Source organism: Barbatula barbatula (genome assembly GCF_947034865.1).
Source record: "Barbatula barbatula genome assembly, chromosome: 10".
Taxonomy (NCBI): Eukaryota; Metazoa; Chordata; class Actinopteri; order Cypriniformes; family Nemacheilidae; genus Barbatula; species Barbatula barbatula.
The window spans coordinates 10,620,907-10,632,243 of record NC_136773.1 but is presented as its reverse complement, the minus strand read 5'-3'; the positions used below and the strand labels follow the sequence as shown (position 1 = coordinate 10,632,243).

General features: G+C 39.6%; 1 long non-coding RNA gene across 1 annotated transcript; it reads right to left on the bottom strand.

Annotated features, from left to right (window-relative positions):
• Positions 1-5,870: 5,870 nt before the first annotated feature.
• Positions 5,871-6,375, bottom strand: LOC306899321. Its single transcript, XR_013787188.1, has 3 exons — positions 6,276-6,375; positions 6,061-6,203; positions 5,871-5,992 (listed from the first exon to the last, which is right to left on the bottom strand). It is a non-coding gene; the product is annotated as an uncharacterized lncRNA (long non-coding RNA).
• Between the last annotated feature and the right edge of the window lie 4,962 nt (positions 6,376-11,337).

Sequence of the window (11,337 nt, the reverse complement as noted above, 5' to 3'; positions counted from 1 at the left end):
TCTTTCGAACGCATGAAATTTTAGGCAAACTTGATTACAAGGCTTATCATCATCAAGTATTAAGTGTCAACCTGTCAGAAAGACTAACAAAGCCATTTTGCAATAATACTGTCTTCTGCATGTATAGGCAGGAGTCTGAGCTATTTCATTTCATATTTTTCATTGATAACACAATCCCTCTTACTTTTCCAAGCCTGTCTTTTCCTCTCATACTACTTGGGAGAGGTGCTCAGTTTTTCTTAATTGGCTTGTGCATCTCCATGACTTATCGATCTCTGCTCCCAGCTTCCACTTCACCTTATCATTTAGCAATTTAAATGTTTGTATCAGAGTAGAAGGCCACCTCTCAGCAGGGCCACGAAGGACCCGTCGGCGGAAGTGTTTCCTCGACAAAGGGGGCAGGCAGAAAAAGCTATCGGAGACCTACGGCTCCCACGAGTTGGAACTCATTGTCCCAGGGCCCTGGTAGGGTGTACACGCTGGGCTAGCAAGCCTTGTGTTGAGCTGACCCAGGCGAGTACTCTATTTCCAGACCTATTGGCCCAGATGATAGGTTTTTCCAAATGACTGCACATAGTTACAAATAGAGCGGTCCGGTAGGAGGCAGAATCTGTGGTGAGTCACCTTCTTCTGACACCTCTCTGTTCACTCTCTCTGCTTGGCACCGCCTGCGAACTCATACTGAACTGAACATGCATTGATGAGGAGCCAAGAACATCTAACCAGCATCAGATTAGCAACAGTTAGCAGCATGCACATCCCTTATCAAACGTTTGAGGGATATATCTGATATACTTCATTTGCATGATTATAGTAGGTGAAAAGCTGTCTAAAGTACTGTGGCACAAATCCATTTGTGTACAATTGCGTTAGTCAATTTAAGTCACAGTTCCTGCATCATTTGCTTTAACCTGACAATTCTGTCATCAGCTACTGTGGAAGTTTTTGTGCAAAATATATTAAAATGTCAAAGTTAACCTTTTTTAACTGTAGATTGTCAACCTATAATCGATTTCCTAACCCTACACATTAGACATTTTTTTTTAGACTGCAAAACATTAGAAAAGGTATCTTTTATAATATTTAAAGTTTCGGTCCTAACCAGACATGCACAGGCAATACGTGCCACGTATGTAGCACCGCAACATTTATTTAATCCTAACTCAAAAATGGCCACACATGAAATTTATACAAGTCTTTCTTAAAAGCACAACAAATACGTTAACTTTCGATATCAAAACTGCTGGAGTTGTTTCTTCGGTCTCCAGACTGTTTTTAATCGCCATTGTTAAACGATCTACAGCAGACAGGGCAAAATATCAGCATTTATCTGTATTTACCGAATTTTGGCAAACTAAATGTTTTCGCTGTAGTTATGCAGCTAGTTGCCAGTAACTTACTGTAGATTTATGTTTATATAATTTATTGGCAGCAGTTTGTTCAAAAATAAATTAAAATTAAACATTAACATGTCTTAATCTTTACAGAAAAAAGTGATAAAATAACAGCCTCATGCAACGCATTCTGGGAACCTGAAATCAACATAAACCTCCTTCTGGTTTTTTTCAAATTTTGGTTCCCAGAATGCTTTGAAATAACAACCTCATGCAAAGTTTTTTTTCTGTAAGGATAAGGACTTTTAAATGTTTAATGATCATTTATCTTTGAACAAACTGTTGCCAGTAAATTACATAAATGTAAATCTACAGTAAGTTACTGGCAAACTGCTGCCTACAGAACTTTTTTACAGTGTGCTCAAATTTGTTGGTACCCTTACAGCTCATTGAAATGATGCTTCATTCCTCCTGATGAGTGATGACATTAAAAGCTATTGTATCCTGTATACTTGCATGCCTTTGGTATGTCATAGAATAAAGCTGTGGAAAGAGATGAATTATTGCTTATTCTACAAAGATATTCTAAAATGGCGTGGACACATTTGTTGGTACCCCTTAGAAAACATAATACATCATTTATATGTGTTATAAATATAATTATAATTTATATTATAGTGATATTTCAAACGAATTAATTTCTTTAATTAGTATCACACATGTATCCCATCTTGCATTCAGTCATTCAGCCTATTTAAACGGAGAAAAGTATTCACGGTGCTGTTTGGTATCATTGTGTGCCCAACACTGAACATGGACCAGAGAAAGCAAAGGATAGAGGTGTCTGAGGAGCTCAGAAAGAAAATAATAGACAAGCATGGTAAAGGTAAAGGTAAAGGCTACAAGACCATCTCCAAGCAGCTCATTGTCCCTATGAGAACAGTTGCAAATATTATTAAGAAGTTTAAGGTCCACAGAATTGTACTGGGCGGGGCCGCAAGACAAAAATCGACCCCAGATTGAACAGAAGGATAGTATGAATGGTAGAAAAAGAACCAAGGATATCTGCCAAACAGAAACAAGCTGAACTCCAAGGTGAAGGTACGTCAGTTTCTGATCGCACAATCCGTCGCTTTGGAAGAAGACCCAGGAGGACTCCACTTTTGAAAGAAAAACATAAATAAGTGTTAGGTTTTTATTCATATTTTAATGCAATATTTAATTAATATTTAAAATGATTTTGCATGGTACACCAGGGTTTTTCCTACATTGAAAAACCAAACACAAAGTTTTTTCCTGCCAAAGATGTATTTTATCATTGAATGTGATTTATGAGCAATGTAAATGATTGCCGTGCTTGTGATAACTGAAGGAAAGAACGAACGGAGAGGCGAAGCAGCGAGTACAGCTCACGCATTTTAAGGCATAGCTACTAAACTATTTGGCCAAGTATTCACTCACTAAAATGCACAAAACATCATCTGAAAGAGTCATATGCAGTTCTAAAGTCCTCAAGACCACAGTTTGTTTGCTTTAAATTTCTAAAGTACTCTCCCACAACATACATTATTCTCAACACCCATAATGAAGTATCTGACAAGCTCTTAGATCTCAACTGCATGAGAGTTGAAAGTCCCCAATTCAGCCCCTGTTGACAAACAAGCAATTTAGCAAGTCAAGCCATACTGTCTCTGCAAATGTTTTGACTAGTAATTAGCCAGAAATTCTCTCTTTCCTCAACCCTTATCCAAATGTTGACAATATTTCACCCAATTAACCTCAACACTCAAACAACAGGGTTTCAAGTGTGTTTATCGGTTTGAAATATGAGAGTTTAATAGACCTGTGTGTGTGTGTGTGTGTGTGTGTGCATGCAAGCGAAATAAAACAGCATATTTAATTAATCCGCGTCTAAATTGTGTACAACGAAAGTACTTGATGGATGGCTGTAGCATTTATAAATAAATTCAGATATCATCAATCACACCTGCTTGAGTTAGAACGGACACAAGACAACATGCACACAAACAATTAAATATTACACACATAACTGCAATGAGATGGTTTTAAGCGTTTTGAGGGGAAAGGGGGTCGATGCCAATCCCCCCATACACACATATACTGGTGTAGAGGCCAGTGTATACACTGCCGATTGAATTCTGGTTCTAAATTATAACCGTAGCAATAAGCTCTTCAAGCACAATCAAATTTCATACATACTCAGGGTTATTCTCAGATATCCTTCAGACAAGGCGCAGTGTATATACGAAGCTATTAGGTTATTTTAGGAAGAATGATTAATTCGATAAAAATTTTATTAATTGGTTTGAAATTTTCCAGGGACATGAATCAAAGGCAAGAGTAGAGAGAAAGTAAATTAAAATCACTTGACTGGAAGAAATACAAAATTAGCCTGAACCACATTGTTGTAACACATTTGACCTGTTTGCCCCCGAGCTATGATAAACTGCCTTTCCGGTCTCTGCAAACGCGGTATTATCATCATCCCGAAGGGGGAGGAAAAATTAATGAAGCTGACTAGCCTACACTAAGTCTAATACTTTTTTTTCTAAATCAGCAGTCTAAAGGCTTTTCCACACCGGGACGATAATCGTCGACGTTTAACGCCTCGTGACTAAACAAAGCGTGCAAATGTGAGTGTGCCCACCGATGTGCAAAACGGAAGGCATAACAGCCTTTCTTGTTTTAACAGGCTCGTTTTATTGGTTTAAAAACTGGCCGACCAATGAGATTGCCGCTTTTGTCAATTTGCTGCTGAAGTTACAGTAAAACACGACTTGATGGCGCTCAAGCTCAAAACTGTCTTGCCGAACACACATTGACGAAGCAAAATTAATTCTTATCCTGAGTGACAAGAGAGTGTCATAAGCATAAAGTTGCGCAGCGCCACCTTGTGTACCGGGTATTCCTGTTTTTCCTAAGCGCCATCTTTATCAGGGAATTTGCATGTTCACTCGGGTCATCGACAGTGAAAATCCCTTGTGTATGAACGTCGAAAAATGTCTTGAAAAACACTGCCGATAAGCGCGTGCAATTATCGTCCCGGTGTGGACAAGCCTTAAAACAAACCGCATAATTTTTGTATAGATTTTTTGTAAAAAAATCTTTTTCTTGAGAATTGTTCTGTCTTACTGTGATATACTGTACATAATTGTATAGAGTGGCACAGGAATTACATATTTTTGGATGGAGAAACAGGAAATTTGCAGTACAATTGCTTTCTCCCAAATAGCTACTGTATGGATTTCCCCCATATAGACTTTTGGAAGATCATAAAAAAAGATCTACCCTGTAAAAAAACTGTAGTTTTACATAATTGTACGGCCTTTATTAAAAATGTTGAATGTGTGGCGATATGAGTACTTGAGAGCACGCTCTCCAGTGGTAAAACTAAAATGTCACGACTACGCCACCCCAGCATGGAATCAGCTGGGGAAATACCCCTACTAGGGCACACAAGTTCGTTCCTCCCTCCAAATCACAAGACCATGAGACGTGAATAGGTATAAAAAAATAGAATTCTTTATTTAATTATCATAAATACTTTAAAAACTACTTGAGTCAGCAAAACAATGATACTAGCTGGCCAAGCCACTGGCTGGTATGTGAGCAACAAAGCTCAATCAGTACACAAACATGCAGGATCTCGTAACGGAGCTGGGGTGCACCATTAGCTGGACAGGCTAAGCGGTGGGCCTCAAATTAGCCCACAATGAGGACACCGTGCCGCAACTTCGTAAGCACACACACACACACACACACTAGTGAGATACACTACAAGAAAACCTCTACCGCACACTGAAAGGAGAATTTCCGTCACCCGGCATATGATGGCTAGCCTGCCCGCCTTTGGGTCACCCCGCTCCTGAGAACAAGAAGAAAAGCTGTTAAAACAGGTAATGGTGGCCTCTCAGGAGACAGTATTTAACGGCAAGAAGCTATCGACGGCAAGTAGTACACCGTTGCTTACAAATAGTAGCAAGGCAAAACACATCAATTATATCAACATCTACACAAACAAAATATCAAAATAAGAACAAAACAAAAGAACCAACCGTACGGTAGCCGTAGGCAACCGCTGTACATAAACCCTTGCCGGCCACAGTTATAGGCCAGCCGGTTATCAAAAACGGCTGTAAACTATTGAGGACGAAAAAGAACAAAGTAAATTATAACCCAGACGGATAAACATAAACAAGTAAATAAACAAAAGTAAAACAAATAAATCAAAGCAAAACAAATAAATCAAAACAAATAAATCCAAGCAAAACAAATAAATCAAAGCAAAACAAATAAATCAAAACAAAACAGCAGCGTCGAGGCAAACCAGCGTAGTAATCAACGCCCACTTTAACCCCCGATCAGCAGGACTTCCATTCAAACATCCGGCAAACCATTCATTCCTCCCATTCACTGTACAGAGGAATTCACGGGTCATACTTATGCAACAAATACGATCCCACCCCCGCATACCCACCATAAAATGGACCTACCGAGCAGAAGAGCAGCAGTCACTCCCAACACGCAATTTTACACGCGTGATCAGATCTCCCTTACAATACCGGAACTTCAGCAGCGATTTAGTGGGAAACCCTCAACGGGTACGCTCTGTAGCTCCCGACAGACACCAGCGGACACTGAGTGGGAAAGTCAGTAAGCACGCGATCTAGATGCTAACCCATAGCTATAGCACCTAACCACCTACCTCCCGCACCAGCAGTAGAGCGTCGGTCCCTTGCAGCACCACGTAATGTGTGCGATCGGTTTGCTCTTCTACCCTGGAACTAGGCAGCAAGGTAAAGGGAACAGCCTCAAGCAGTACGATTCGTACCTCCAGACAGATACCAGCTGTACAGAAAAGTAAGTAAACACCCCCACCATCTAGACGCCAACCCATGCTAATGACAAACAGACACATACCTCGCACCCGAGTAAACGAGCACCGGCAACCAACACCCCGATGACGCAATGATGACGCAATATCCTACCACTCTGGGGATGCCCCTTATATAGTCCAAATATGGCCCGCCACCTAATCATGGGGCGGGGACAAGCTTAAAGGGGCACTTCACCACAATCGTATTTTTGAAATAGTTAAAAAAAACGTAACATTTCAGAAAAGACTGAAAATGTACAAGAAAAATGTGGAAAACACCATCATTTTACAGAGGGGGAATTTATTTCACGGTATATTGTCTGTTTCTGAATTTTTTTTATAGTGTGTGATTAACAAAGGTTTATAATACCTACACTGTTGTTTATGAGATAATCTTTACAAAGTTACACAAATGTATTATTTCTGAAGCCTAAATACAATCAGCAGACGTAAAAGGCTAAAATATGAGGCTAAAGAAAGCGTCTGCTAAATGACTAAATGTAAAGAGCCTACAAGCTTTATTAAAAATGTGTTTCCTGGAAAGTATTACTCTGTTAATAAATCCCCATCCACGTTTTTTAAAATCTGTGTCTGTTACATTATTTATGTTTGGTAATTTAGCAGACGCTTACAGAGAGTTCAGAGAGCAATAAAGCGATATATCGTATAACTTTGAACTCTCAAGTTACCAGTTTCCACAAAAGCCAGAACAATACCTGTTGAGAGAAAGAGAGAGGGTTAGTGTTTGTTTATTCACAGAAGAGATGGGTTTAAGTCGTTTTTTGAATATTGTGAGAGATGTGCTCAAGCTAAACTTTTCCAGCTACGTTTACCAACACTTTGTAGTACCTACAGTATTTAGCGGTCATGCCTGCTCAGGTTTCTTAAGCAAGAGAAATTAATCTAATTACGGCTGCTTGCAGATTAGTGCGTTGTGAAAGCTCAGCAGGTTGGGTAATTCATTTACCTGCAGTGGTTATTGTTCAGTCAATTGCATATCGGGGATAAAGGAAAGTGTCCTACAAAGCTACGTGCATCATTTCGAACATGCCAGTACGCTCCACCAGCCTCTAGCATTATGCAGATTACTGAGGCTAATCTATCGTCAAGTCTTTGAATTCTCTTGGCTAAATCCCCCTTCTCCCCATCCTCTAATGTCTATTATATATAAACTGGGTAGATCTTTGAAGTTTCTCTACTGAAGAACGTGTCATGCAGTGGGAGATACTGAAAAATTATGTAGACTGTCACTTACCAAAGACCTGCTGCTCTCTTAGTAGCTGTGATGCCAGGCTATTTAAGACCCTGTGGTTGGATTGATATGACAGAGTGCTGACGTTATCAATTCCCGTGTCATATTTAACAGGAGTTTTCTGGCAGAATGAAGGGCTTATTATTTTCAGGACAAAAGGGAAAGTTCATGCAGCCATGATTGAATTATTCGACAGCGTGTAATTCAAAAATAATGCGGAGGGCTGAAATAAACAGGGGTCTGAAATGGTTTCAATCTAGCTCGCAATGTTTTGGATAAAAAAGGAATAGATTAGTGGATGAGAAAAGAGTATTGCTGATTATTGGCCATCAATACAGGCACAATAATGGCCCTGCCTACGGTGGCTATAACAAGGCTGACTCACAAGACAAAAGAGGAGGAGCAGGGTCAGAGTCAATGGGACGAAGACAATAACAGAGTCAAAAACTGGCAAGGGTCAAGACCAAAACAAACTGTCATCCAAAACAACAAAGCGACAAACAAAGAAACAAGCAAGGGTCAAACACAGAGTAAGCCAACAAAGTGATAACCCACCACCAAGACATTGCAACAAAACAATGAAAAGAAGGGCGAATTAATACAGAAGCTAATGGGAAAATAATTAGCAAGAGGTGTGGCAGAAAACAGGAAGTTCAAATTCAGTGATAAAGCCCTCTTGTGGTGGGAGTCGATCCTGTCGAGCGCAAGAACATTCAAAACCCATGTGGTCTTGCGCTCTTAGGGCTGTATAAACAATTTTATCGTCACACATTTGATCAATGTGTGTTCGCTTCAAACCCACGACCTTTGCAATAGTAGTGAGCAACATGAACACATGATGATACCTTACTGTGTGTGTTCCTTTTCTTCTCACAATTCTTCCTTCATTACACCACATTCAATTGTTTTCACACTCTTATATGAAAGGAAAGTATCTTGAGACAGAAAATGAGAAATTAATATTATTAAGATTAGTTTTGCCACACCAGGCTGTAGCATTGCTTATAGAGTAAGGACAACATACTTTAAAGTATACGTAAAGATATAGCCAACACCTCACGGGCTCTGGCAATCATACAGATATCGCCAAGGCATCACAGACAACAGATTCACAAACAAGCCCACTGCGCAGAATGCCATTGGCCTTGATTGATGCCTGCAGCTGGACTGATAAGTTTGCTGTTGTCGGCATTCTGTGAAGTTTTTAAGGGTGATGAGAAAATACAATCCGGTAGGATTCATCATGCTGAGAATACTGTGGACTGAACAGAAAATTGGTGGCAAACTAATAGTGACTACGCCACCCCAATTTAATGAGGAATATAACCAGAATAAGAGAACACACAAGTCTTATCCATTTAAAAGGAAAGGCAAGAGGCGTTACTGTACAAAACGTATTATTTTATCAGACTAAAATAATTTATCAGACTAGAATAATTTGGCCAAGATTCTATAAAATCCAAATTACAACACCAATTATACCAAGACAAACTACACCGATCAGAATCACAAAGGACACAGAAAATAGCAGCACAGCAAAAGTGACACAGCAGTAGATAGTCCTTAATAAAGGGACACTACGTGGTGTAATAGGAACCAGCCCGCCTCAGGAAGCACTCAGCTCCTACAACAAAGAATGAAAACATAGAGGAAAAATGAATCAATGAAACAAATACTGAAACAGAACAAAAAAAGAAAACCTCTAAGAATACATAAAAACACACAAAACAAAAAGAACAAATTACTATCCCCAAATAAGATAATCAAAACATACAAAAGAAAGAAACAAAATTATACTGTCATTGAAACACCCAGTACTGTACAGAGGTCATAAGATTGCAGATTGCCGGCTCCTTGACCATGACGCACACCAGGAGGTATAACCAACAGGTATGTATATATAGTAAAGCAAGGTGGAAATTAATTTGCTGCATATTAAATGCATTTCCCATCACATCATAACATTGGTAAATTAGTTTCTTTTTTTTTACAATTCTAACGTTTTTAAATTGTAATTGCGTAATGTAACATTTCACCCTTAAATACCAAATCTGTATAAATGGATAAAAAAGAAAATATATTTGTTAGAATGCTTATAATCAAATAGTTCTTGGCCACCATAGTAGGAAAATTGCTTTATAATTTTGTTTAGTTCTGTTGAAGAATGTAGAAAAGCAAACAATTCTGGGGCACTTTTAACACCCATTGTGTCAGGTCTCTGGGTTAACCACCTGCATGTCTTTCTCTATTTCTCTGTGTTTGCTTGTTGTCAAAGCATGGCTTTGTTTTGATTGCTGCCATGTGCTCATTGTGTGTGTGTCTATGTGCCCCACCCCTCTCGCCTCTTCATTCATTTCCATAATTAATGCTTATTCTCCTCACCTGGCTCTCGCTTATTTCAACCTATGTGTACCTCCTAGTATCTTGTCCCGGTGTGTGTGATCGTCATTAGATGTTTACACTTTACTGCCATAAATTTGCCTTGCCTTGCCTTGCCTTGCCTTGCCTTGCCTTGCCTTGCCTTGCCTTGCCTTGCCTTGCCTTGCCTTGCCTTGCCTTGCCTTGCCTTGCCTTGCCTTGCCTTGCCTTGCCTTGCCTTGCCTTGCCCATTATATAGTGATTACCTCTTGTCTTGTCCTGTGGATGGTTTTTATCTGCTTGGATTTCATTTCTTCCTGGATTATTTCCCCCGGTCATTCCAGTGGATTGTTTATTTTCTCCTATTTTGGAATTATTAACTTTTGTTTTTTGTGTCTGCCCAGGCTCTGGATTTTTGTTGTTTTTTCCGCCCATTTTCTCTCAGTTCTCCACCTGCCCGGGCGGTTGATCAAGCACCTCTACCTCGTCGGTCCCCAAAGCAGACAGGCTGGACTGGTTTTCCCTCGCCTGAGGAGGTTGGCGTTCAAGCGCTACGGCTGTCGGCTCAGACGTTGTTTCTCTTGCTCGTGGTTTGCGTTTCTCGGAGTCAAGTCCCCCCTTCCTGTGGGTCCAGAGCCCCGGAGGTGGCTAACCAACAAACGGAAGTCCCTCTTCGGGTGGAATCTATCTAGCCTGCTTGTGCTCCCCACAAAACCTGGACATTCCTCTGTGTGTGTCAGTTCAATAAAGTCTGCTCACCTGCAATAGAATCCGTGTGCTCGTTCCCTGACACATTGTCCTTTTTTCCTACCATTGTGGTCAACAGGGTGCAAAAAAACTGGAGATCAATTAGCTGTTGGCCACCATGTACTACCATAGTAGGAAAAAACACAATAGTAGTCAAATGGGCCCCAGAAGAAATGTATAAAGCACAAGTGTTCATTTGATGATTGTTTTATATAGTGTTATACATTTTCCCTCTTCGTAAAAACACATGAAAAAAATGTATTTGCTTAAACAGTTTTTTGAGTTTATACAAAAAAAATCTAGAGTTTTTGAATTCCAAAAGAAAATTGTTAAAATTAGGACAGATTTTCAGTCAAGGTCACATAAACATTCTAATTCAGATACAACATAATTGAAATAATAAATCACATTAATTCAACAAAAAAATGCAAACATTTTAGTAATTCTAACAGTGGGGCAATAAAAACTCTTTTTATGAAATGTTTTCATATGGTATGGCCCATAACTAAACAATATTTACATAAAAGTTGTTAAAAATGTGTTGAGATTCAAAAGTGATTTGTAATAAATTGCCTTCTCATACCGGCCTTTTGTTCAAACTACAGAATTATGTCCTCGCGCGCCAGCTGATTCTTGCTGGAAACTGCGTCGTCCCGGACACTCCAAAGCAGCTCTAGGTATCCAGAACGCAGGCGGAAATTTGTATACTGTCTCCTCGGCGACAAGGACACGCTTGAGCAAACAAATAC